The following is a 27,580-nucleotide window of genomic DNA, read 5'->3' on the forward strand; positions in this document are numbered from 1 at the left end:
CACTGTCTTTGATGAACGGAGGCAAATAGAACCGTGAGTAATGATCAGTTATTATTGACTGCCACACTTTCAAATCCAGTTTGACAATCTGATTTATTAAGAAAAAGATATTAATCTATTTCAGTAAATCCTTGCATGATTGTATAAATGAATGGTGTAAGCTATGGATCCATGGATAGAATGTCTCAATTTTTTAATCATCTGCTCTGCTCTCTGCTTTTCAGAATGGACGTGCTTGTGCTGATTTAAGGATTCTTCCAGAATCCCAAGCTGTATGGTTGCGTCTTTGTATCAGGAGCATGGAGAACATCGTGAGTAATGAAGTTCTTGACGTGGTTTAGGTGGGTTCTAAAAAATTATTCACTGTGTTATTAAAAAGTATTGCATATAATCAAAGAGTCCCAACCATACTGATGTTTAGTATCAGATTAACATGAACCTTGACATTGAGTAAGCCGTCAGTGGACATTGATTTCTGTTCAGTGAAAGAGACAGTTAAAAGGAATGACTACAGGGGGATGTTATGGGATATTCAAGAATCTTATTTTGCATTAATGAATGAATAAGCAAATATAGATGAGACTGCAAAGAAAGATGGCCAGTCATGGTCTAAAGATGGTGAGTGTCCTATGTCATATGTGAGAAATTCTGTGTGTCTGGAACTTTGAGGTCCAGCACCAAAGGTCTCTAGTACACTCACCCTGTTTTAAGGGACTGTAAATAGATTTCAGGATTATACAGTGATCTTCTTCTTGGTCTTTGCGTTCATGAATTTTAAAAATATAATTATAAAAGAATCCATGGCAGAATAAATTAGCAAATGTGTAAATGAATAAAGATGAAGAGGGTGAAGCATTGTTCATCAATAAAATATGTAGTCAGGAAATGAATATTAATATATATATTGGAATAGATAATAAAGGGCCCAAATATATTATGTCGTGAATTAAGCGTGATATGGACAGTGATAAGTAGTAGTTACTGCCCTGAGTCCGTTGCGGGTTTGATATTTATTGTACTGAAAGAAAAATAAAAATTCCTGTGGATTAATAAACACAGGGTTATGCACATGGAGGATGGAAAGTGTGGGTAAAAGGGGAGAGAAGAATGTCTCAACTTTTTTTTTATCATTGTGTCTGCTGGGTACCCCTCAGAACGGCTGCATCAAACTGATCTTAGGTTCTGCCGCAGTCAAGATTATGTTGCCTAATGTGTTGTCTACCATGGACCATTAGCAGATGCTGAAAAGAGAACAGGTAAGTGATAGCGTCGCCAAAACTCCACCTCTGTCCACTGGTGCCAAATACAAATGCGGAGCCAGAGTTGTGCCCAAAGGATAAACAACTATCTTTATGGCTTTGCCAGGCAAAGGGGCCATGGCAGGCTAAGGTCCTAAAGCCTGTGCCCTCCCTTTGGAAGAGAAGAGGAAGTGGTTCTACAGTTTGGCAGCAGGAAGTAGGGCCACTGATCAGGATCCGGTTAAGTGCGAGCTTGCACTCTTCTTCAAAGGTGTTTAGTGGCCCAGGGCTGGTTCTGGTGGTTGTCTTCTCTTGTTTACATTTTTGGGGGGTTTTAATGATGCAGAACTCAAAGGTATTCCTATCTATAGTCCTTGAGGAGGAACCAGGACCCTGCCCCAAGGCTGCATTGTTGTTTCTCGATGGCTCCTCCCTGGTCTCTGCATCCCCTCCCTTCCCTGATTAGCAACTGTTTGAACCCGTCCCTAGGAACTCAGGGAAGGTCGTGGAGGCTCAAGTTTACTCTCTAAAAACAAGAAATGGGGGACACAGAAAGCAGAGCCCACAGGGTTCTGCTTGGTGTCAACAGTAGTCAAAGATCTCATCTTGCTTACAGTCATTTGTTTAAGTGCATTCCTGGCGTTATTAAAACGTATGAAATACGCTTTTGATGAAGTTACCCATTGCCCAATAAGAGATGTCATAGGAAACATCCTATGGGCTAATTGATGCTGAAGGCATTTAATGAAAAAGTATAGTACATGTGGGAAAAGATTCTACAGGCAGACTTTAAGAATATCTAAGGGTCTTGTTCTTGGGTTTTCTTAAATAATGTGTTTCTGTTAATATCCATGAATTGATGATTTAATCGATACACATGTGAAACAAATGAAGAAAATGAGGGGCTAACGTGGACCGTTAACAGGTGATGAGTAATACATGTATGGGACTCTGAAGTTCAAAGTGAGACCTTGTCTATTCCCTCTGTTTGAAATGATCCTGGGGCAGATGTCAGTAGTATACGAATATCATGTCCTTATTTTAGATTCATAGATTTAGATTTACTGTTAGTCGTGACGCAACGATAGAACCAGTCAACAAATATAAATCAGTAAAGAGGAAGGTGAAGCATTTTTCAACATGAACATATGTGGTGAGGCAAAAAATACTACCAGTTAACAGAAAACATTAATGTTCATTAAGAAAGAATTCCAGAATGTCACCTCTTTGGTTTAGGATCACATAGACATTGCCTAGTAAGAGCCAATTTTTGGTCTGGATAAGCGCCAAGTTTGAAGTTATTCCTTTTATAAACAAACAAAAAAAAAGAGATTCATTTTGGAAAAGTAATAAATACCTCAATGAGTAATGGAAATACAGAAATCAAGGATCAATGGAGATGAGGTCCGATTTTTTTTTTTTTTTTTTAAATTTCTTGGTCTGCTTTGTACTCTTCAGGATAAATGCGCTGGAGTAGATTTAAGCATCTCCCATGGTCAGGGGCTCTTTGGACGCGTCTGTGTTAGGAGCCTCAAGACCCGTGTGAGTTACAAAGTTCTTGTCTTGTTTGGGTGGTTTTCTTAAGAGTTTGCAAAACATGATTCAAAAGTGTGAAACATAATCCGAGATGGCCAACTGCAGACGAGCCATATATGATGCACATGTTGGTTACCGAACATACGTAAAACGGAAGATTTAGTGCAAAAAATTTAGATTTATTAGGGAGCTTAGTACAAATGTTTGATGGAGTTCTACAGGCATGATTTCAGGGATTCAAGCAAGAAATTAAAGATTAACCCTGATATTAATATATCGATGGGCAAATTATTCTATGTACCGATTATACATATGAAAACTCTTCCTGGGTTTTTATGAATCATAGGAATTAAACATTATTATGAGTGAACTAGTGATTTGATCAATATGCAAATAGAAATAAATGAAGAAAGAGAGGGCTGGTGTTGGATCGATGATGACTACCCGTGGCGTATGAGTTGCACGATGACTACGTGTCTGGAACGCTGAGATCCAACAGAAGAGAATACTGTGAATTAATAAATATCCATTGATTGAGTACATGCATGGTGGAATGCAAGTGACCAGTGCGTAGACGGTCTCAAATTTGATCTTCTGTTCTTGTACCCCCAGAACAGTCCGTCTTGTGCTGATTTTAGCACTCTGCCCTGGCCTCATACTCAGTGGTTTCTTAGGAGCGTGGAGATCGTGTGAGTAATCTTCAAAGCACTCGTCTTGGTTTGGGTGGTTTCTAGGGGCCAGTGCCTTCTTAAGAAGTAGGAACTTTTATCACAGAAGGGAGCCACAGTCCAAGGAGGAACATGGCATTGATAGGAAATACTGCATTGAGGCGTCCATGTAGGACACACTGAGGTCAATTCAAGAAACAGATCTAGTGTCTGGGAAATGATTTTCTAGGTAGACATTCGGGATATCAAGGCTCTTATTCTAGTTTTTTTTTTTCTGATTCATGTGTATTTCTTTATTCGTAAGTCATAACTTAATAAGCAAATCAACAGGCAAAGAGTATGTGAAGAAGAAGATTCATGTGCTTGGACCTTTGGTGACAACTGGTGGTGTCCAAGTCAAGGCTGGTTAATAGCATCGTTTGCACATCTGAGGTCTAACACGAGAAGACATCTCACCCATTCCTCTGCTGGAAATGGCCCTGTGGAGAGCCGTGCCAAATACTCCGTTAGGCTGTTGTTGCACTTTTCTGGGTCAAGGGTAATGATTCTATTACTACAAGTGCAGTCTAAGTAAATTAATGCATGAAGATGTAGCAAATAGGAATAAATAGGGAGTTCCCATTGTGGCCCAGCAGGTGGTGACCTTAACCACTATCCATGAAGATGTGGGTTTGACCCCTGGCCTCACTCGGTGGGTTAAGGATCCAGTGTTGCCATGAGCTGTGGTGTAGGTTGTAGACGCAGCTCAGTTGTGGCTGTGGTGTTGGCTGGCAGCTGCAACTCTCATTCACCCACTAGCCTGGGAATTTCCATATGCTGCAGGTGTGGCCTTAAAAAAAATGAATAAATAAGCAATGAGGAACTAGTCTATAGCACAAAGAACTCTACTCAGTATTTTGTAATAACCTATAAGGGAAAAGAACCTGAAGGAGAATAAGAATGTGTATGCACAACGGAATCAGTTTGCTATACACCTGAAACTAACACGGCATTGTAAATCATCTATACTTCAGTAAAATACAGGAATAAGTGAATAAAAACATGAACCAACTATACCTACCTAATGAAACAGGTATCTATTTTTGAGGAGCTGGATTCTTTTTTTTTTTTTTTTTTTTTTTTTTTAATCCTTCAGAATGCAGCACCTATAGACAGATGTATGAAGTGTCAATTTTACATTCTGGGATCTATTTTTGAGGAGTTGGATTCTTTTTTTTTTTTTTTTTTTAATCCTTCAGAATGCACCACCTTATAGACAGATGTATGAATTGTCAATTTTACATTCTGGGATGTTCTTTGGTCTACTGGTGGTTTGTTCTATTCCTAAATAGGAAAAACGTTTATAAAATTAAATAAAAGATTAAGCACAATTTAAATTAAAGAAGGCCAGTGATAACAGTTTGTCATGCAACAACAGCTATTGTTCTCACTAAATTCCATTACAGAATTACACAGTCTGTTATCTCTTTAGTAATGAGCAACTAACTGCACATGCATTACTATTATTCAGTTCTGTTGCACTGAGTGTGTGCAATTTTATCATTACAGTGAATAAATGAATAAGTTAATAACAATCAGTAGCTTGAAGGGACAAAGCATGGGCCAGTGACGAACGTGTCTTGGAAGAATTATTGATTTAACCGGTTCCACTCCCATGATGCTCCTCTTAAGACAAAAATCCTGGCTCTGGCAAGTTTGGTTAAGAACACAGACAGACACAATCACATTTCTGTCCTGGGTTTCTGAGGCTTTAACTCTTGTGCCCTTTCTTTAAAAAGAATGAATAGCATCTGCATTAATTTGTGAGTTAATAAATAAATGAATAAAGTAGGATCGAGTTCATTGTTCACTGGTATGACATTTCCTTGAAAAGAGACGACTCTAACTCTGCACAAGGGAGGCTCAGAGAGGCAGGCGGTTATCTGTATGGGTGAAGCATTGGGATGGAAGCCTCACAGACAGCTCTGGCTCTTGATGCAGATGGTGGATTCAAACGTATCTGGGTTTGTTTTTTTAATCTTTTTTTTTTTAATTAAAGTATAGTTGATTTACAATGTTGTGCCCATTTCTGCTGCACAGCAAAGCAACCCAGTCATACATATACACACATTCCCTCTTCTCATATTATCTTCCATCATGGTCTGTCCCAAGAGACCAGCTGAAGTTCCCTGTGCTGTACAGCAGGACCTCATGGCTTATCCGTTCTAAATCTAATCGTTTGCACCTACCAACCCCAAATCCCAGCCCATCCCACTCCCTCCACTGCCCCCTTGGCATCCACGAGTCTGGTCTCTTTGTCTGTGGGTCCATTTTTCCATTTTGCATATATGTTCATTTGTCTCTACACAAATGCCATGTTTTCGATTCCACATATATGTGATATTAGGTAACATTGTAAAATTCGTCCTTGAGATAATTAGATCAAAGGAGATGTGACTTTTCTGCCAGTTGAAGCAAGGGACATGGCCCAAAGTGTAAGATTAATCTAAACCCGCTCTCCCTGCCTCCATTAGCATATCGGGGCACATTGGAAATCTAGGATGTTTTATTCTTTTTAGCATTTGCTTTCTACTCCCCAGAGTGGCTCCTCGCGGGTAAACTGGGTGGTCAGGGAGTCTCTGGGTAAGAAGCTTACAGGCCTGTAAGGGTGGCACACAACGTTTGCATCCTTGGGTGGGTAGTTTCCCCATGGGTGTTCATTGTGTTACCAAAAAATGGATAATTGGCTACATCCGAACACAAAATTTAAAAAGACCAGAAACAGGAATGTGTTACATACCAAGGATGAGGATGTGATCAGTCAGGGCGACTGTCGAACTGTCTATATTTGAATGTCATCCTAATGAACTCTGAGGTTCATTACCAAGTACATCAGAGATGTTGCCTCTTTATGGCAAAGGCCATTTAGACGGAGAATAGTCATCGTCAGTGTTCTTGCTCTGGATCAGTGATGAGTTCTAGTTTGTTTATTTAATTAAGAGAAAAAACTAATGAAATGAATGAATTAATACCTAAATAGCAAGTCAATCTAGGCGGAGAACCATGAAGCAGCGGAGAGAATTTTGCAGTTTTCTTCTTTTGGCCAAGGGATATGCTTCTTTTATTTAACACGAAAATCTGTATACCTTGTCTTATTTTAAAAATTTAAAGTTATAAAAGAATGTATATTCATTTCCCCTCCCCCCCTTTTTCGGTGCTGTTTGCTTTGTACTTCGCAGAACGGACAGGCGCTGATAATCATGCCGCAATGATCAAGACCCACATGGTTCAAGGTGAGTAATAGTCGAGTTCTCTGTCCTGTCTTTGCCGGGGAGTCTAATTAGCGCATTCAATGTGTGCTGAAAAACTGTGGGATATCGTTGATGGCTGTTCCTCTCACTACTTTGCACCGTGGGTGGTGGGATTTCAGTCCATCATAGAGCAAGCTGGTCTGTTTTCACTCAGAGCACCATGCGGATGGATTGTCCGTCCGATAGTGACTCTTGATTTTTGCAGAGTCAAACAGTTGAACAATAGAAGGTACGGAAGGTAGTCAGAGATCCCATAAGGACCAATGATGAGATTGTCCTAAACCAAGGTTCATAGTAAACCTGGCTCAGCACAACAGACACCCTTCAGAATCAGTTCTGTGGGTTAGGGACCCAGAGGCTCTTTGTTCTTCTCATGTTGGGTGGCTTACGTAAGGGTGCTGATTATATTATTAAAATGGGTGCCTGAATACATGTGGTCCATGCATGAGCCAGAGAGAAGAATGTGCAATAAATCATTGTTTAAATGAATGTTTGTCATGGTTGCCTCCTGTTCACTAAATTCAACCCCAAGTCCAGGCCTTTTCATTCATCAAGAACTTTGCACTCCACAGGATGTGTGCCCCACAGCTGATTAAATTATTCCCCAGTCATGGAGAGCCGCCACCTTGTTCCTCGGAGAAAGGGCCATGTCATGTCATGTGAGTAATAAAGTTCTTGGTTTGGGTGGGGAGCGCCCGGGCTTCTATGGAATCATTAAAAAAGAGGAAATGTACTTAAACGTGTCCATGTCATGCATAGAGCACGCGCGGATGAGCATGTGCTGGGAACCAGCATTTATGATGAATGCAATTTAGCACAGACGAGGCCCCCGATGACCCCGTAGCTTTCCTTTGTTTCAAAACGGAAGCATCTCATTTTATGTTTGTCGCATTGGTTATTTAAACATCCTCCTCTTGATAAAAACCCAGGCAGCTGCTCATTTAGGGAGTCGGTACTCGGTTGTGGAGTAAGATGGCAGGTTCACGGCTGTTCTTTGTAACGTCTGAAACTTGTTCGAATTAAATGCGGAAGGGGCACGCCTGGACCAATGATGTAAAGGGAATGCATCTGAATAAAAATTATGATCAGTCATGTTTGAACCACTGAGGTCCACGGCGAAAAGAGAGCTGGTGTATAACTTGCGGGGGGGTGACCTCAGGGAAGTGAGACTCTAGTTGAGAGGGTTCATGGACATTGGTTTTATATTACTACTGGATAAATGAATGGGTCAATAAACAGATACGTGTGAAAGAAAAGAAAGAGGTCAGAACACAGACCAATTTTGAAGCTGTGAAAGAAAACAAGGAATATTACTTCAGTTCTGTAACACCTTGGTCCATTAAGAAAACATATACCTGAAGTGTTACCACTTTATGTTAGAAGCAGCTAAAAAGAGGTGTTTAATAGTCAATGCTTTGCTCTTAGTTTGAAGTAGATTACTAGCTGTTTGACTCAGGAAGAAATGAGGATTAAACAAATGGTTAACTAAGTGGATGGGTGCAAAATATGAACCATTGATGGATGTATTGTATTCTTTTTGACATCTGCTTTGTGCCCCAGAATGGCTGCACCTTGTTTGTTTCCGTCCTTATTTAATGATGAAGATCTTGGCTCTTACCTTTGTGGCCAAGGAGAGCAGAGAGATTGGGGTAAGTAACAGATGAAATATTTATTCGTGGTTTCATCATTTTGTTTATGGATGGCCTATAATTCTTAAAAAGAAGAGATGTCTTCATGCAATCATAAAACAAATCAAAGCAGCACAGGCAGAGACCAATGATAAAAACTGGCCTGAAAAGGATCATGGCTCAATCATTTTGCAAAACCGAAAAAACAGGTTTCCATTAGAAAGGTTGATTGCCCCCTCTTAGAGTAAGAGGATTATAGGCACTTCTAGGCTTGGTCAAGGATCTTGTTCTTGGGTTGGTTGTGTTTTCCTTGGGTTATAAATAATCAACCACAAAATAAGCTGGTAAAAAAAAGAAACATAAAAATTAAAGATAAAGAGCCAGTAAAATCACAGCGGCCACTCATGACCAATGATGTAATTATTCATAAAACAAGAATTTGTTTAATTCAGTTTAACAGTTTGCCACTCTACTTAAGAAGTACATAGACTTTGGGAGTTCCTGTCGTGGCACAGTGGTTCACGAATCCGACTAGGAACCATGAGGTTGCGGGTTCGATCCCTGACCTTGCTCAGTGGGTTAAGGATCCGGCATTGCCGTGAGCCGTGGTGTAGCTCACAGACACGGCTCAGATCCTGCATTGCTGTGGCTGTGGTGTAGGCTGGTGGCTACAGCTCCGATCCGACCCCTAGCCTGGGAACCTCCATATGCCATGAGAGCAGCCCAAGAAATGGCAAAAAGACACACAAAAAAGAAGTACACAGACTTAACAGTCAAAAATTCCTCCCTTGTTTGGAAGTAGAGTCTTTACTTTTGACTTTATTTTTGAAAATGAGTACCTGACTAAATTAACAACAAGGGAAAATTTACATATAAAGAAAATTAAAATAACCCAAGTGTCCCAGTGATACAAGTGTACGAAACAAGAATTATCATCAACCCAATTTTGCCTGTTTGAGATCCACTTAACCTAAGAGATTTAATGTTACATTGGACATAGATAAATATGTGTGTCTGTATCTTTGTATCTACGTGTGTGTGTGTGTGTGTGTGTGTGTGTGAGTGTGTAGAGGACGTGGTTTATCATGAGGACATAGATGGTAAAATGTCTATAGATTTTGTTCTTGCATTTTAGTGGGTTCAGGAGTGTTACTGTGTTCATCATTATTACTGTTTATTATTGTAAATCAGTCCGTGAAAAATTAAATGAGAAGAAGTCAAATCATGGGCCAGTGAAACAAGGATTGTGATTATTACAGTTCTGCCCCACTGACACTCATGAACTGAAACATTTTTAAAATATTTGTTTTAATAGTATCTGGTATATAGTACTACATGTTGTACTGACATAATTTGGATAGTTTTGCATGCTTCTCACCTAGGTTGTTTTTTTTTCCCCTCCATCAGGCACAGATACTAGTGACCTGATTGGAGGTAATGACAGGAGGCCCCCCTACCCCCTATTTTATGTTTTTCTGGCACTTTGTACCTGGGAGAGTGCTCCAGTAACTGATGCTAAGTATTCATTTCAGCTCAGCAAGGACTGCTTCAAGTCTGTGTCAGGCTCTGGGCCGGTCATGGCGTTCATATCTCAATCTGATCTCATTCCCGCATTCAAGCGGCTCCTTAGGCTTAGGTGGAGACCTACGTATAAAGGTAGTAATTCAGTATCATAAGGCCGGTAGGTGAGCTTTCCAGACGCACAAACGGCAGGACCCCAGTTCAGTTTTACGTGTCAAATGCTTTATAAAAGTGAAGATGCCTGAGCCACTAAGCAACTCCGTTGGCTGAAAGGTCCGTGAAGTTAGACATCATACCCCATCCAGGGCTCTGCCCAATGCAGTTAGCACAGAGAGCCCACCTAAGCCGTTTGTTAAATGACCCATTGACTCAATGATGAAAGACAGAGAGAATGAATGAATGAAGCGACGAGTTAGTCAATGAATGAGTCTTGGAGTAAGCAAAGGAAAGAAAAAAAGTGAAAATGGGAAGGAGTGCCCAGGTGAGTGAACCCACGGATGAGGCATGAGTCATGGAATCAGTAATGCACAGGTATGATGCATATACCTCTGGATGAGCCAAGGGTGTAAGAGACGTCAAGAGGTGGGCGTGAGTGATGGACGAGGAAGTCGAGGAAGGAAGGAATGAAAGACCGGGGGTCAGGGCTCCATAAGTGGAAGATGAGTGCTCAACGGATGCGTGAATTGATGCGTGGATTCCTGAACAAGTCTGTGAATGGATGGATTAGCGAAAGTGAATTAGTAACGAGGAGGTGAATGAGCCAGGGAGTCAGTGAGGAACAAAGCGAATGAATGATTAAGAGGTCAACAAATAAGTGAGTGAATAACTCGGACAATGAAACGAGGACGGCGTTGAACAGTTTAACGAAGGGGTAAATACATCAGTCAGTGCAGGAGGCACCTTGATGCGGGAATGAATAGGCAGATGGATGGAGCAGGGGGCATCTTAGTGTCATCGGATCAGAGAATCATCAGCGAGCGGGTGAAGGAGGCAGTGAAGGAGTATATGTCACCCAGGGGAAAATCCATGCTCTGTGAATGAGCGGGTGGGAAAGTGTCCGAATCAGACGACGAGTGAGTGAGTCGGTCACCCACGGGCGAGGCAGGGAGCAGATGAGGTCACACTGGGCATCCTTCCCTGACCACGCCGGACAGAGGGAGCCACGCCGCAGCCTCACAGCACCTTAGAAACACTGCCCAGGGCACCCGTTCTACTCTGTCCTGGGCATTTGTTTCTATGTCATCACTGAACTGACCGGTCCCAAGAGCCAGGAATGGGGTCAGCGTCTTCTCTGTCTCCCCAGGGCCTGCCCAGCCCAGGCCCAGGAGGCACCCAGTAAATGATGGCTGAATAGGGAGTTCTTGTTGTGGCTCAGCAGTAATGAACCCGACTAGTATCCATGAGGACATGGGTTCGATCCCTGGCCTTACTCAGTGGGTTAAAGATCTTGCGTTAGCGTGAGCTGTGGTGTAGGTGGCAGACATGGCTCAGATCTGGCGTTGCTGTGGCTGTGGTAAATGCCGGCAGCTGCATCTCAGATTTGGCTCTTAGCCTGGGAACCTCCATAAGCTGCAGGTGCGGTCCTGAAAAAAAAAAAGAAAAAAAGAAAAAATAAAGGACCAAAAAAAAAAAAAAAAATGGTGGCCGAATGTGAATGAAGGAACAAAGAGCTAAAAAAACCTGTGCTTTTGTGGAACCAGGCTGGCCCTTCTCTGCAGGCCCTGGGGGCTGCTCTGCGGGGAGGCGTGCTGTGTGTCAGACACTTTGCAGCCCCTCTTACGCAACTGCACGTTCTTCTCCGAGTCTGGCTCCTGCCAGACAGTGAGACAGGACACTGGCCGTTCTGACTGCCTTGGACACGGGCCCATCCTTGGGCAATGTTCGCTTGGAAGGGTGGAATGGAAGCCCTGGATCTTCCCGAAAGCCACCCTGGCCTCTGCCAAGTCAGGAGGTGGAAAATAACCCAGTCCTATTTGTACGCCGCCAGCCTGTGGGCCCCCTCCCTGACTCTCCCCCTGGTCCTAGTTTCGAGACTGTGGGTTGGACACAGCAGGTTGAGGCCTCTGGCCTCACTTTCACCTGTGAGAGGAGAATAGCATCCCTACCTGGCTGGATTGCCCTGAGAACTAACCCTGTGGAACAAAAGCTTAGCACCGGCCCTCACAGGACATAATACCTGCTGTGTACGTAGTGCGGCACCTGGGGGGCGGGGGGACAGATGCCTTAGAAATTACCTGAAGTAGCTGACCTTGACGGTGTCAACGGCATTTATATAAAAGCTCCCATGTCCCCCTGTCCCAGAAGAATGGAGAGCTCAGCTACGTTTTGGAAGCGTGCCCGTCCGAATGGGACAGGCCAGGCCAGACCTGGTACCTTTCAGGCAGGACAGCACGTCCTTCCACCAGGGACAGACACCAAGAAGTGTGAGTTGGCAGCACTTTTGGACTCCATGGGGCATTTGGCCAAGATTCACCCTCTCCCTCCCTCCCCCCTTCCTTCCTTCCTTCCTTCCTTCTTTCCTTCCCTCTCTCCATCCTCCTACTCCTCTCTCCCCGCTTCCCTCGCTTCCGCAGTTAGATGGTTAGCATCCACGCCTGACCCTGGATTCCGTCTCCCAACCTGGTCTTGCGTCCTTCCTTTGAACGTAACGTGGGGGCGGTGCTGTGTCCTCTGGCTTGGACCAGAGCTGCCTCCTTCACAAAGATTTGATGTCGGCTCAAATCATGGGCCTTTCTACTTCAGCCTGAATTGGGTAGACTCCCCCTTTCCTAACTGTGGACACTGGGGCCTCTGACTTGGCGTCTTCACTGGAAGAAAGGCAAGGCTAGGACCTCGGTGGGAGTTGGTCAGTGGCTTTGGATCTCCGGGTTCAGTCAGGTCAGCGGCGTCTTCGGATGTCCTTGGAGGAAAGAGAGACCAGTGGGTTGTTGGAGCTCGTGCCGCTGCTGCCTGGTCATTTCCTGGGCAGTTGTGACCAGCCAGCCATCCCCTGCAGTCACTCAAACATCATGCTTGTTAAGGAAGGTTCTACTGAGTGTCAGGGTTTGAGCTGCCCCATCAACGTTCAAGCATTTCTCTTCGAGGTGTTGCCAGACGACAGACCGCGGGTAGAATGGAGTGCACGTTGACCTGTCCTCTACCACGTTTCATGCCGGGTTTCTCAAAGTGGCTGCCTGGGACGCCGGCTGACGCTGACATTGCCCTCACGTTCTAAAGTCACCGTCCCCAGGGTCTCCCTCCTTCCACCCCGACCCCAGTCCAACCCCCATGGCATCCGGTAAGCCCATGGATCTGCCTCTCTTCTCCATCACCACTGCATCCGTCCAAGCTCCTGGGGCTGGCATCAGCCTCTGCTTGGTCTTCTTGCTCCTCCTCCAACTTGCTCTCCTCCCTGTGCATCTTTCTAGAATGCCTGGAGAAGAGTCCCCTGCTCCTTAGAGCTCTCTTGTGAGTTCCAGAAGTCCCAGGGGGAAGCCCAAGCTCCTTGGCTCCAGTCTCCAGGATCTCAAGACTTGACCTCCGGCCAATCTCCCTGGCCTTGGGCATCCCCAGCAGACTCCCTCTCCCTCAAGTCTTCATGCACCGTGTCTCTGTACCTTTGCACAAACCCAACCCTTAGGCCACTCCTCACAGTGCTCAGTCACTGCAGGGCTTGTCCCGTCTCCGCAGGGGGATGAATCACCCGGTCCTCATCGTGACCCTGAACTTGACTTCCATTCAGAAACCTGTCCTGTTGCTTGTCTGTCACCCATTTAGGCATCTGCCTTCCTAGCCAGACCTTGAGTTCCCCAACTGGGGGTGCTTGGTCTTGGGTGCCTCAGACCCCCCACTATCAGTACAGAACCTGCACAGAGTAGCTGATCCATCCGTAGGGAAGCTCTGAGTGAAAGAATGAATGCACAGAAGCATGATTGCGTGGCCCTGCTTGGGGACAGATGACATCCCTGGCAGAGAACCGGGGTCTTTGGCCTCAGGACCAGCCTCTCCCCACCACCGAGGCTGGCCCTCCCGCTCCAGCCAACTCCACTTTGCCTTCCGCCTGCGACTCATGAAGAGATATGTCCCCTTAACCCTTGAACTTGCCTGCGACGGAGGGTGTTTTCCGTCAATGGCGTGAACAGAGTCTTCATTCCTTTTTCTTAAGTAAATCTCACCCCCCCAGGAAGTTTGGACAGGATGTGGGCAATTGGACCAGGGCTCGAAACTGAACATTCGGCAAAAGGCCCGTTTCAAAATTTGACACCCCGTGGCCACTGGCCAGAGCCAAGTCCGGCTTGTGGGGGTCTCTGGGGCTTCCTCCCAAGAAGGAGAGTGAATGTGGAAAACAAGGCTTCAGCTGTCGCTGGGGCAGATGAGGGCTCGCTAAACAGAACTGCGTGGTTTGGTTTTGCTCTGATGAAACTCGAGTGGGCATGGTCACCCTGAAAGCAGCTCTTCTTTCAAGCTTTCCACAGGGGGACTTTGAGTTGGTCGCCAAATGAATGTGTGGGCGCTAGAGGGACCCAGGCTTTGGCCCAGGCCTGGAGGACAGATGCACAAGGGCAGGCCTGGGGACTGTCCTGCCCTGCTTGGAGGCCCACAGAGGCCAGAGGCTCGCTTTCCCAGGGCAGGGAGTGGGGTGGGGGTGTGGGGGTGCAGATCTCAGGGAAGCTGGGGCTCGGAGCCTGGTAGGTCGTGATATTGAGGAGAAAGCATAATAACATTATATTGTGCCTGCTGTCAGCAGACTCAGCAGGGGATGACCTCAGTTTCTCACTGCAGAGACAAGGACCCTGGAGCCTGGGGAGGGCAGTGCTGTTCCCTGGGTCTCACTAGGGCCACCGTTTAGCCAGGCAGTCATGACTCCATGTCCCATGCTCTCCCTGGGGTTTTTCTCGTGGGCACCCAGAGCACAGAGCAAAGCCTGGGGCTGGGCCCCAAGATGACAGAAGTGGCTGGTGGGGGCAGGCATGGGGCAGATAGCCCTGCGACTGCTGTCCTCCTGTCGCACTGTCCTTGGTGGAGTGGATGCTGGCTCTGGACTGGCCCTGAGGACAGGCGACTCCGTTGTCTCCTGTTCTCTCTTGACTTCTTTTTGTCTCTTCTCTGCCAGGAAAGGTAGCAGTGTGTGCCCTTGGAGAAGCCACCGGGACCCTCCACGTTCCACTGCCATCGTCCTTAAAAGGGAAGTCAATTTCATTCATTCTGCAGACACCTTCAAAGGGCTCTGAGCTGGGCACGTGAGTGAGCACATGACCCCAGCGTGGCACTCTTGGACCCCGGGGTGCGTGCGCATTGTGTCACACGTCCTGCGCCCCCAAACCCGAGAGGTGCTGCCAGTTGTCCCTTCGCGGAGGGTCCTTCCTTTCACCGACTGAGTCTTGGGCTGGAGCCCGTGACTGCCCGGCTTGGCCTCAGTTTCCCCGTCTCTAGACCTAGAGCAAGGCTGATGACCCCAGGTCCCCCATCGCACCGTGTCCGCGCGGAGGGGAGGAAAGACCTCTCCCCGTTTCACTGCGGTCCTGACCCTCCTCTTTTCTGTCCTTCCGGACCCCTGAGCCTCAGTTGCAATTTGGGGGCCAGTTTGATTTTCTTTTCCCTCTGATCTGAGGCGTCTCCTACCAGCACGTGTTTTTTTTTTTTTTTTTTTTTTTTTTTTTTTTTAACTCAGCACAAGGAGAGTCCGGCGAACTTGGCAGGGGCTGGACCTCATGCCCAGCAGATATTCCCGGAGTCGGCAGGCGCTACTGCCCCTTTGTCGAGGTCCCTGTGCCCCTTGGGTCACTCTGCTGCTTTTCTGCATCTCTGCGCCTCTGCCCGCTCCCGTTCATACCCGCCCTCTCTATACCCACCAGTCCCTCCCCTCTGCCCCCACTGCTCTGCAGGTCATGTATCCAAATATTCAGTACCCGGCATGGTCGGCCCACACGCCTTGGCTCAGCTGTCAATCCAGCGGGTGGCGCTCATCAGACTTGAAGGAGCCAAACTTAAAGGGGGGGGGTCCCACCAAAGGAGTCCCAGAACTGCAGAGGGCCACTGAGTCCTTCACTTCACACCTCTCCCTGCTCTTCCCCCCCCACCCCGCTCCTTCCCTCCACCCCTTCTCAGGGACTGCATTGTATGCAGAGGCAGAGGAGGGGGCTGTGGGGCGGGGTTGCCTGGAGACGAGGTCCCCCACCTAGTGGCCATTCTCTGGGATGCGGCAGGGCACAGAGGAAAGATGACCTAGAAAGTGCTGGGCAGATGTTGGAGAAAGGAGGGAGGGGGAGGCCCTTCTTGGACCCCCAGCCCACCTCGGCCCTCCCTTCCCCCATCTCCCCTGGAGTGGGCTAAGCCGGTGGGTCTTGCTGTGAAGCCCCCAGTGCTGCAGGGGGCTCATCATTGCCCTTCTTGCGGAGAAGCAAACTGAGCTTAGGGGAGCATGGCGAACCCAGCCCTGCCCTGAGCTCAGTGTGTGTCCCCTGGCCCCAGGTAGGGAAGTGTGGGGCAGGGGATGCTCTGTGCCCAGAGCCTGGGTGTCTGCCACCTCCCTCTGTGGGAGCAGAGGCACTGTCCCCTCTCATGTGTGGGTTTGGGTCCTGAGAGCATCACAGCACATGTTCATGCTTTGTTCATCAGGACAAGAGAACTTGAAACTTTCCTGGCCAGGTTTACCCATTTGGTGGCCTTTCATGAAATCCCTGCAGGGCAGCATCTGGAAAATTCACTTCCCTGCTCCTGACAGTTGCCCCAAATAGCATGTTTCAAGTCGCAGACACACGGGTTTGCTTCTGGCCCGGCCCATCAGGGGCGAGGGTCCAGGACCCCCTGTGGCCAACCTGAGCTTGCCCACCGCCCCAGAGCCCCCAACCCCTGGCCTCCACAACCTCAGGGAGAACCCCAGTGGGGCCTTCTCTGTTGTTGAGAGCAGCCCTCTTCTTTCCCAGCAGAGAGAGCCTGGCTGAGCGTGGCTCCCAGGCCGGAATGGAGTGCAGATCCCTGCTGACCCGGGCAGGCAGTCAATAGCTCTGAACCTAGGGTCGGGGGGAGTTACCAGGATGGGCCTCAGCCTCCAATGTCAGGGTGAAGGGGCGTCCCCGGGACGTCTGCTCCACCCTGGGGGAGGCACGCTACAGTTAGTGTCCTGGCTCTGGGTTGGAGCTCTGGCGGGCTTCTGCATGTGCATTAAATTCTTTAAAAGTTGAATAAAGAGAATAAAATGAAAGAGCCATTCATGGACCAGCGATGACTAGTGCCATGGAATGAAGACGGAACAGTCCAATTCCGTGCGTCCTTGAATGCAGTGGACAGTAGCAGTAATACCAGCAATAGTGGTAACTGGCTGGGTAGAAGTCAGGGGCCCCGCCCCGATCGGCTGGGCCAGTCCCAGAGACCCCTGGGCTCTTTATCTCAGTGACTGTCCCAGCTGCTGGAAACCGAGGTCCCCTTCCCGTTCCTCGCCTCCGCCTGTTTCCAGCCCGTTTCTCCAGTTTCCCCAGTTCACACCTCCCCTCACCCCCCATGATCGGCCCCACGCGGAGCTCCAGCCTTGAATTCCATGGCCGTTCATTTCACACTGGGCTATGAGCTTCCCACGGGCAGGAGCCAGCTCTGCCCCGGCCTCACACCCCCCGCCTCCAACCCTGGGTGGATGCATCCCGTTGGTCAGACCTGCGACACGCGCTCACTCCGTTGGGTTCGGCTTTGTGACTTGGTCCCCTCGCCCTGGAAGGTCCATCCTCGTGGAGCGTGGCAGTGAGGTCCCTTGAACGCAAGACTCTGGGGATACGTCTGTGGATGGGTGGAGCGCCTGCTTCGCTGGGTGAGTTATGCTTTCCTTGGCTATGTTCTGAGCGGCATACGGACCTGTGACGGGGGGTGCAGGCTTGGTCTTGAGAACGTAAAGACTAGAGGTGATCAGAGGAGGGCGAAGGGCTGGAGCGTGCGGAGGGCCTCAGAGGGCCCGCATGCCCAAAATGCCCAGAGGCCAGGCCGGTCCTGGCAGCTGCTTCCCGGAGTGGAGGACAAAGCCACTCAGAAGTTACCCAGAGTGAAGAGGCGAGGTCAGCAGGGGCTCGACCCTGGACAGCTGGCCCTCATCTCTGGGCCCACCCAGGTGGCCACTTTGCAGCTGACCAGACACCAGTCCTTTAGGGCAGCTTGAGTTGGGGCCTGGGGCCACCTTCACACCCCTGCCCCAAGTGAGTCTCTTTCACACATTATGCATATAATTGTGTTTTGTCAACTCATTTCTGTAGTGGAGAATAAATAAGGGGGAGCCATGGGTGTTTTCCCCATGAAAAATACTAAGGTCATAACTAAAATTTATTACATGTAATGATTCTCGAGAAAGGAAATCCATGTTTATTGTAAAAGCTTGTAAAATGCTAAAAAGAACAAGAGGAAGAATAGGAGTCACCCTGGCCTTGCCACTCAGAGATGACCACTGCCAACGTTTTGGTGATCAGCCTCTGGTCTTTTGTTTTACATAAGGGTGTGTGTGTGTGTGTGTGTGTGTGTGTGTGTGTGTGTGTGTGTACATATGTATGTATATTTTTAATTGGATTTATCATAGTTGTCCTAATTTTTCACCTGACTGTATATACATCCTGAACATTTTCTCATGCCGTAAAGTAGTTTCCCATCTCATGGTTTTTTTAAATGATGCCAATATCCTAAGCTATTTCATAATTGATTTAATGGATCCACTCTTGTGAGATATTTACATGCTTTTTAGAAGTTGGATGCTGTGAGTTAGGATGAGCAACGTTGTTTATGCATCTTCACAAATGTCTCTGATTATTTTTCCTGCAGTGCATTCTAAAGGTGGAATGGCCGTGTCAAAAGATGTGAGCATTTTATGGCCAGATTCCCTCCTTAACCTTTGTACCAACTTACATTCTCAGAATGAGTTTAAGAAGCAGCTGTTTCTCTGGGAATTATCAAGGTTTTGAACATTTGCCAATTTGTCAAAACATAATTTCATTCTTTTCATTTTCTGTTCATTTAGTACCTGTGATAAGAACATTTTTCCCCTCATACCTTCGTTGGTTCTGTGTATCCGAATTGCCAGTGAAGTTTCTTTGCATTTTTCAGTTTTCATTTAGTTTTATTTTTGTCAAAGTCATGCATATACCTCATTCGAAGAGTCAAATCATTTTTTTTAAACAAGGTTTTGTAGAAGCATCAGAGCTCTAGCTTTCCACTCCAACCCCATAGCCTGCTCCACAGAAGCAACAGCTTTTAATTGATTGTCTCGATACTTTTTTTATTTGACTCTTTTTTTTAAATTTTTTTGTTATGGTTGATTTATAGTGTGTCTTGACACTTACAACCCTGTTTCTGATAACATTTTTCTAGTTATCCAAAAACTTTTTTTTTTTTTTTAGTGTAGGCATTACCTTGACTTTTCAATAGAAGATGAAGGTTCGAATTCTCTTCCAGAAGTGCCTTGGCCTCACCACACACAAGAACAGCTCTCTGTCCCATCCTTTCAGTATCTTTAGTTCACAATTTCGGTTTGGTCAATCATCAGTGTTTCTGTTATTAAAACAGTGCAAACACTCTTGATAGCTGAATGGCAGCATGAAGGTTATTTACTTCTTATGGCTTTTTGTTTTCTCTGGAGTTAATAATTGTTTTGGTTTTTGTGTGTGTTTTCCCTTCACTCTTTGACTGGTTGCCTAGTTGTTAATGAACCTAACTTGGCACACAGTTATCCCGAGCCCCTCCATACATCCAATCCCATTAGCATTTGTTTTGTTTTGTTTTGTTTTAATTTCAAGTGGTTTGAAGAAACCTCTCCATGGAGCCTCCTTGGCTGTTCTGGATTGCTTGATCTTCAGGCTTCGTGCCCTCATCTTGGGATGTCCTCCTCGTTTTCTTCCGGAGGATTCCCTTGACCATCACTCCGTGGTTGGATTCCTGATGTTGTAAAGCCCATGTTATCCTTTTTGTTTGTTTGTTTCCCCCCCCCCCCCATTTAGCTAGAGTGCATCTTCTGGTAGTTTCCTGAGAAAAGGTTCACGTGAGGTGAAATGTTAGGGACCTCTTACGTGTGAAAAGGGAAACGCCTATCCCACACTGATGCTGATGGTTTGACTGGGTATAGACTTCCAGTTGGTACCTTTTTTCCCCTCAGATTTGGAAAGCATGAAGAGTTGTCGTCTAACTTTGAGGGCTGTTGATAAGTCTGCAAGCTCTGTGACTCCTCATCCTCTGAATGGGACCTTTCCCCTTCCTGCCTGAACTTGTGTTTTCTCACTGTCTTCTCATGTTTGGAGTTTCGTGTGTATCTGTCTTGATGTAGATCTACGTTCATCTGTTTTGCCAGGCCCTTTTGATCTGAAAATGAGTGCCCTTCTGTTGTAGGCAGTTTTCTTGAACAATTCCTTGGATAATGTCCTTCTGTTTTCTCTTGCTAGAATCTATATTGTTTGTATGTTGGATCTCTTTAACTAGTGCTTTACAATTCATGTATTTTTTCCTCTGATTTTCATCTCAATCTCTTTGTTTCCTGAGAGATTTATCTGTCTTCATCTTTTAACCTCTTTTCATTTCTGCAATATCTGATTTTCAAGATTTTAAAATTATACCCTAAATATTACTTTATAACAGTTTCTTTCATGGATGGAATTGCTTCTTTGATTGTCCTTTTAATATTAATAATAGGTTTTCTGAAATTTTCTTTCTCTTAAAGAGTCTCCAAGCTTGTTTCTTTCTTTTCTTCCTTCTAAGTGTTTCTCTAACTTTCATGTTAGGTGCTTTGCTCAACTCTCTGGTCATATAGAGAGATATATAGATATAGATGATATAGATAAAGGTATAGATTTATATATGTTTATTTAAATTTGATATGTAAATATATATATGAAAGCGAGTGGGTGAACATCTATATTGACCACATTGAACTCAAAATTGTGTACCTATTTTTTTCCTCTGTGTATCTTTTATTTTTAATTTATAAGACCTTTCAAAATAAGAATGGCGATTTTTCTTTCCACCCTATATTACCATTTTTCCCCCAGTTTTCATTTGCCATTCCATTTTGTTTGTGGAGCTTTTCAATTTTTCATTTAAAAAATTTATATTCAAAAATCTATTACCAATTATTTCTTTTCTTTATTTCTATTTTTTCTTCTTTGCTTAGAAAGACCTCTCCTACCCCAGGCTCATCTAATTAGTCACTTTAATTTTTTTCTAGTTCTTTCATGATTTCATCTTTATATTGACTCTTTAATCCTTTCGTTATTGTGAGAAGCAGCTGTGTGCCCCATTTCCACATTTACAATATGCTAGATACTTCTGTAGTTTTTGTTTCTTGCTGTGGCTCTCTATTATGCCATTAATCTCTCTATTCTTACCCTAGTATTGATTTGTTATAATATATTGCATTGTTATAACAAATATTATTATTTGATAGCAGTAGTCTTTTTTCATTCTTGTTTTTCTTGATTCGTCTCACTTGTTTATTCTTCCAGGTGAATTTTAGTGATGCGATGAGGTTAAAACCATTCATTATAGATTTTCTGTGGAACTTTATAAAATTGTAAATTAAAGAGAATTGATATTTTTGATATTTGGGCTTTGCATATGTTACACTTTGATATATACACAATTTGTCAACTTTGACACATTCACAGTTTGTCATTAGGTGTATTTCAAGGAATTAAGTATTGCTTCTATTATGAATGTTTTCTTATATTTTCTAACTGGTTATTACTGGTATGTAGGGAAGAGATTGTGTATTTATTGTTATTGTCTCTCTCGTTGAATTCTCTGATATGTTTTATAATTTTTAGTTGAATGTTTTGGAATTTCTAGGTAAAGAGTCATTCATATCTATAGCATTATATCAAATTTGAGAAATATTTTATCTCTTCTATTTCTCTTTTTTGTCTTATCATATTGGCTAGATCTTCCAAAACATGGAATTGCTGATAATGGAAATCTTTGTCTCATTTCTGGCTCATGTTAAGTATGATGACACATAATTTTTTAGGCTGTATGTTTTTTATAATGCTAATGAAGTATTTATTTCTAGTTTATGTATGATTAAAATTGGGAATGGATTTAGCGTTTTGTGAAATTTTTTGATATCTGTAGTGATATTCTTGTTTTCTCTGTTGACCTGTTGATGCAATGAATTATAATAATGTTTCATAACTCTGAAACATTTTTGAATCAAATTCTACCTGGTTATGGCATATTGTTCTTTAATATACTACATGATACTACATGATTTGCCCTGCTAGTATTTCATTTAGGACTTCTCAAATTAATTTTTTGTTCACTTGATATCAGAGTTATGCTGGCTTTGTAAAATGAATCAGGGGACATTCCATCCTTTTCTATATTCTGTACCATACAAACATCATTTAAATGATTTATTCCATGAAAGCTTGAACGAACTCAGCCATATAACTCTCTTGTAATAATTCTGGCAACTTTTCCTATTTCTTCTGTATTTATTGGATTCCTTTAGGTTTTTCTACATCTTTAGAATGTTTGCTTCTTTTTCTAATACAACTCAATGTTTAAATGTGCAGAGACTGGAATCAGACAACTTGGGTTCAAATTCCTGCTCTGTCATTTCTCATGTGACCTCAGGAAAACTATGTCTTCTCCCTAATTCTTAGTTTCTGCATTTGTTAAATGGTTAATGAGAGCATGTAGCTAAGAGGGCCACTGTGAGCATTAAAGAGATAAAGTATATTGCACTGCGCCTGACACATAGTGAGTGCTCCATGATTTTTTTAAGCTAATATTAATCCGAGAAAATAATCTATTTTTCTGAGATTTAAATATTTCTTAGAATAGACTTATAAATACTATTTTAAAATAGAATTTATCTATTTCTATGACTATGTCATCTTTTTCATTCTCAATTTTGCGTATGTGTACTTTATCTCTTTTTTACTAGGTGAGCTAGAGGAGCGTCTGTTTTAGAGGTTTTTCGAGGAATTAGTTCTTGGAGTAATTTGTCAATTTAACTGTTCATTTGTGTGTGTGTGTGTGCACGCACACATATTCAAATTCAACAATATCTGCCTTTATCTCTGTTGATTCCTTCCTTCTGCTTTTCTTAAGCTTGTTTTATGGATCTATCCTCATGTCCCTTATGTTATTCTTCTTTAATAATGAAAACATCTCACAGTATGAATTTGCCTCTGGTTGCAATTTTGACTGCATGTTATATGTTTTAATATGTAGTCTTTTCAATATTTTAAAATATTTGTAATTGTGCTTTTCATTTCTTTTTGTTCTTAGAAGAAATGATTATCTGAATTAAATGTGCAAAAGTAGAGCTTTTTTAAAATTAATTTCTAATTTATTTGGGTTGTGTATTGTTGCTTATATCTTTTTATTCAATTTTGGTCATATTCCATTGTGGATTGAGAATGTGGACACACAAAAATTCTACTTTGGGGAATTTACGGATGTCTTCTTTGTGCCTTATATAATCAATTATGTGAATGTTTCACAGGCCTTTCAAAGTAAGATATGCATCTTCTTTATAGGATACAGATTTTGGTGCAAAGACATTTAGCTTTACTATCTCTTCAGTTGATTCTTTGGGATTTTCTTGGTAAAGAGTTAAGTAATCTATACGTAACCATATTTTAAACCTCATTCTAATAGTTTAGAACATTTATCTCTTGTTTTGTTATACTGGTCAGCGCTTTTTGGAGCATGTTAACTAATATTGATGAAGCAAGCATCTTTTCTTCATTTCTCATTTTTTGTTCAGTATGATTTTGCTTGCCTCTAGGTTTGAGGTGTGTTTATCATTTGCTTGCTGCCTATTTGATGTCTTTAGGATTGAGAAGGCTCTGGAACGTGTGTTTCTGTTTCCCCATCTTAGGGTAGAGTTTTATTCCTATGTAAATATTCGTGAATGTCATATGGTTGCTGTGGATGGTACCTTCTGTCTCGGGTGGTTTTCTTCCACCTGTTTAATGACTTTGCTCTTGGGTACTTGAAATTGCAGAAGTACCTCTGCTTTATTTTCATGTGTGTTCCTGAGTTAGGTAACCCTGCTTGCTCATGTAATTGTTTCTGGAAGTCTGTATTCAAGGCAGAGTGTTGTTTGAAAGCTGAACCAGACACTTGCATGTTCCAAAGAATTCTGCTCCTCGAGAGCTCAGTATTCTGTACCTTTCCAGGCAATTTCTAGCATTCCACAGATGTTCTTTAATTCTTTTCTTTCCAAACACATAGTTGACTGCCTTCAATTCGATTATTGAGGCTAAGGATTGGCTCCATTGGGTTTGTCTAATGATTTCCATCTTTGTCTTAATTTCTTAAGTATATACACAATCTGTGCTCTTACCACAGATAGCGGCAATTTTATTTTTCCATTTTCCACTATTTTTATAAAACAATAAGAGCAGAATGTACTTAAATACTGGTTTTCAAATACAGCCAAACCCTTTGTTCAGACCAAATAGTACCCAGAATCCCAATAAGTAAAATAGATCAAATCAAAACTGCCCCGTGTGGAGCTGGGCAGAGACCTGGAGCTGTAGGCACCATCCTGACAGTGACGGGGTGATGGGGTGGTGGGGTGGGAGGGTTGTGCCCCTCAGAATACTGTCTAAAAACCTCTGCAATGAGATATTTAAGCAATTGCACAAGCAAACGGAACAAATTGCTGCGTATGCAGAACTGGGGATCCTGTTGATCAGGAGTTGATTGCTGGCATTCGGCCGCTATGTAAATTCCATGGTTTTTTGAGATGTTAGTGCATGATTGTGTGGGCTGCCTGAGAGTCAAACGCATGAAAATTGAGGCCTGTCCCTTGGATTTGAGGGGGTCTTTTGAGTGAATTTCTTTAAAGTGTGCCTCAAGTAGACAACATACAGTTGGATTTGAGAATGTTTGGTGTGAATTAAAAACTCCCTCTTTTAAGGGTGTGTAACTCATTTACATTTTTTTCCTGGATTGTCTTGTCTGAATGTAACAATACTGCACTTAATGCTGTTTTTTTTTTTTTTTTTTTTCTTCATCCTTCTTTCTTTCCTGCTGTCTTTTATTATATTATACAGGCTACATTTTTTCTTTAAAATTTTTTTTTTCTTGAATTTCTGTTGTGGCTCAGCGGTAACAAACCTGACCAGTATCTGTGAGGACATGGGTTCGATCCCCGGCCTCGCTCTGTGGGTTAAGGATCTGGCATTGCTGTGAGCTGTGGTGTAGGTTAGAGATGCTGCTCAGATACTGAGTTGCTGGGGCTGTGGCATAGGCTGGCAGTGGTAGCTCTGACTTGACCCCTAGCCTGCGCACCTCCACATGCTGCTAGTGCGGCCCTAAAAAGCCAAAAAAAAAAAAAATTCTGATGATTCAGAAAGCATACATCCAGTTTCTAAGTCTATTATTGCTCACATCTCAGTTAAAACAAACAAACAAACATGCTTACATGTGTATTTCCCAGTGGCTTTAAAAAAAAAAAAAAAAGTGAAAGCGTTCTGCCCTCCCTTTGCTCTGTGTGTAACTTATTACATTGAGGATGTAGCTGTTTCTCCCGGTTCTCCCGTGAACCCCCTTCCAAACGCTAAGACGTGAGTGGGCTCTATCACCATCTCTGACTACCTTCCCACCCCCGCGCCCTACCCTTCGAGAGGAGCAGATGGCCTCTGTGCTTTTGGTGGCCCGCCCCCCTCTGCAGCAGCTGAACTTCCATCCTATTCCTCCTCCTACTACTCGGCCCCTCCATGACCAGGGGTCCCTGTGTGGGTCGTATCCCTCTCTCCCCGATCCTGGGCACTCCTGGGGGTCAGGAATCCTGAGTGTTGGCCCTGGATGACCTGGCCTCCGCACAGGACGCGTGCCGGCACGCGTGTGTTCCTGGCTGAGGGCCTGGGAGGATGCAGGGTTGAGTCGGTGTGAGGATGAGCAGCGGGGTAGCAAGAAAGTGCCCAAAGGAGTGTTGGTGAGAAAGAAGAGTGTGTGAGCAGGTGGGTGTATCAAGGGGCTGTTGAAAGAAGGGCCGAGCAGGTGCACGGGTGAGGGAGTGGCGTGATGCCTGGGGCCTGGAAATGAGTGAGAAGGGCCCCCGGCCGTCAGGGGACCAGAGGCTGGGTGGGGCGGGTGGGCTGACCCACCTCTCGAGAGATCCAGGAGGCAAGTGGGGGATGCATGTCACGTACACGGAAGGACAAGTCTGCTTTCAGGGCCAGTCTCTGCTACTCAGAGTTGTCTTTTCGTTCCCTGCGGAGACCCCTTCCTGGGTGCTGGAGATGCAAGGCGAAGGTCAGTGACCCCTTCGTGCCACAGAGGAGTTCCCACACCAAGGGGGCAAGAGAGGGACTTCCTCTTCCATCACGGGCACAGGGAAAATAAAAGCCACCATCATTGTCCCCATGTTTCTCTGTCCCTACGGCCAGTGGAGGAAGTGACAGGCCCCTGGCTCGGTGGCACCTGCCCCCAAGCTTAGGCTCCATCCCTGCAGCTTCTTGGGAGTGTCACAGAGCCCCGGCCAGCGCCCCCTTCCGGAACCTCCCCTTGGCTCTCACCACAGCGCGGTCCTGTGAATCTGAAGACTCTCGGGAACCCACCTCCTCTCCACCATCCTCTCCGTGGGTTCTCTTCTCTCTTTTTTGCCTGACTTCCGACACTACCTTTCCACCGAAAGGGCTTCCGTTAGGATCACCAGTGACCTCCATCGCTGACTCCACTTTCTTGCTAGGATTTTGCACCAACACTTCAAATGGGAAAAAAAAAAAAGTTCACAACTAGACCCCTGCTCCCCTGCCAACTCCTGTGCTTCATCTGGTGGCTCAGAGGGCACCACCACCCTCCCCTGGCTTCCATGCCAAACACTTGCAAGGATTTTTCTCATTTTCTTCCTGCTCCCCATTCCTGATCTGGAACCTGAGCAAGTCTCCCGTGCTCCTCTTGCTAAACTATCCCCAAACCTGCTCCCTTGTACCCATTTCCATGGCTCCTGCCCTGTCCAAGGTGTCACTCTCTCCTTTTGGACTCTTGTACTCTTTCTCCCCCCCGCTTCTTTTGCTTCCAGCACTTTCTTTTCACATCAGTGAGAGATATAAAAATGTGATGCTCAAGACCTTTATCCGCTAATGAGGGCTTTCCTTTGGCTTGAGGATAAAAATCTTTCATCTTATATCTTTGCATGATCTAGTCCTCACCTAGCCCCTCAGCATCATTTCTGGCACATTCCTGGCTGTCCATGCTCAGTTCACATGGATGCTCTTTTGGTTACCGTGGTCCATCCAGCTCGTGCTCCATCCAGACTATGCACTGTCTGGTCCGTGAGCCATCTGTGTGGTCCATGCACCATCTGGATGATGCTCTATGTGGTCCATGAGCCATCCGGTCCATGAGCCATGTGTCTGGTCCGTGCTCCATTGGTTCCATGCTCCATCCGTTCCGTGTTGCATCTGGCTCCTGCTCTACCTGTCAGGTCCATGAGCCATCTCTCTAGTCCACATTCCACCCATTCCTCTGCTTCAAACCTGCATTGTCCACTCCTGTCCCCTCTCTTCCTAGCTTAGTCTCCTCAGTCTTCATCTTTTACTCTAGGCTTCTTCTGAGAAGCTCCCCCAATTAGTCAGATCATCTTCTTCTTCTCATACGCTCCCCATTCCTTCACAGCATTTTGGCCCCTTTTAATTATGACATCAACACTCTGCAATAATTATTTCGATGTGAGTCGCCCCTGCTAAGCTAGATGCTCCAGGATGCTGGAGACCCTGCTTTGTTCACAGCTCCAGCTCCAG

The 27,580-nt window shown here is 44.8% G+C and overlaps 1 long non-coding RNA gene across 3 annotated transcripts; it reads left to right on the plus strand.

The window, feature by feature from the left end:
* The first annotated feature begins 8 nt into the window (after window positions 1-8).
* Window positions 9-25,295, plus strand: LOC110258339. 3 transcript variants are annotated; one of them, XR_002341087.1, is made up of 6 exons: window positions 9-2,780; window positions 3,387-3,463; window positions 6,661-6,714; window positions 7,305-8,381; window positions 14,974-17,661; window positions 18,654-25,295. It is a non-coding gene; the product is annotated as an uncharacterized LOC110258339 (long non-coding RNA). The 3 variants fall into 3 exon arrangements; XR_002341086.1 differs by having other exon boundaries at window positions 7,305-7,391; window positions 8,293-8,381; window positions 14,974-25,295; XR_002341085.1 differs by having other exon boundaries at window positions 14,974-25,295.
* Window positions 25,296-27,580: the final 2,285 nt, after the last annotated feature.

Source organism: Sus scrofa, unplaced genomic scaffold (genome assembly GCF_000003025.6).
Source record: "Sus scrofa isolate TJ Tabasco breed Duroc unplaced genomic scaffold, Sscrofa11.1 Contig1914, whole genome shotgun sequence".
NCBI lineage: Eukaryota > Metazoa > Chordata > Mammalia > Artiodactyla > Suidae > Sus > Sus scrofa.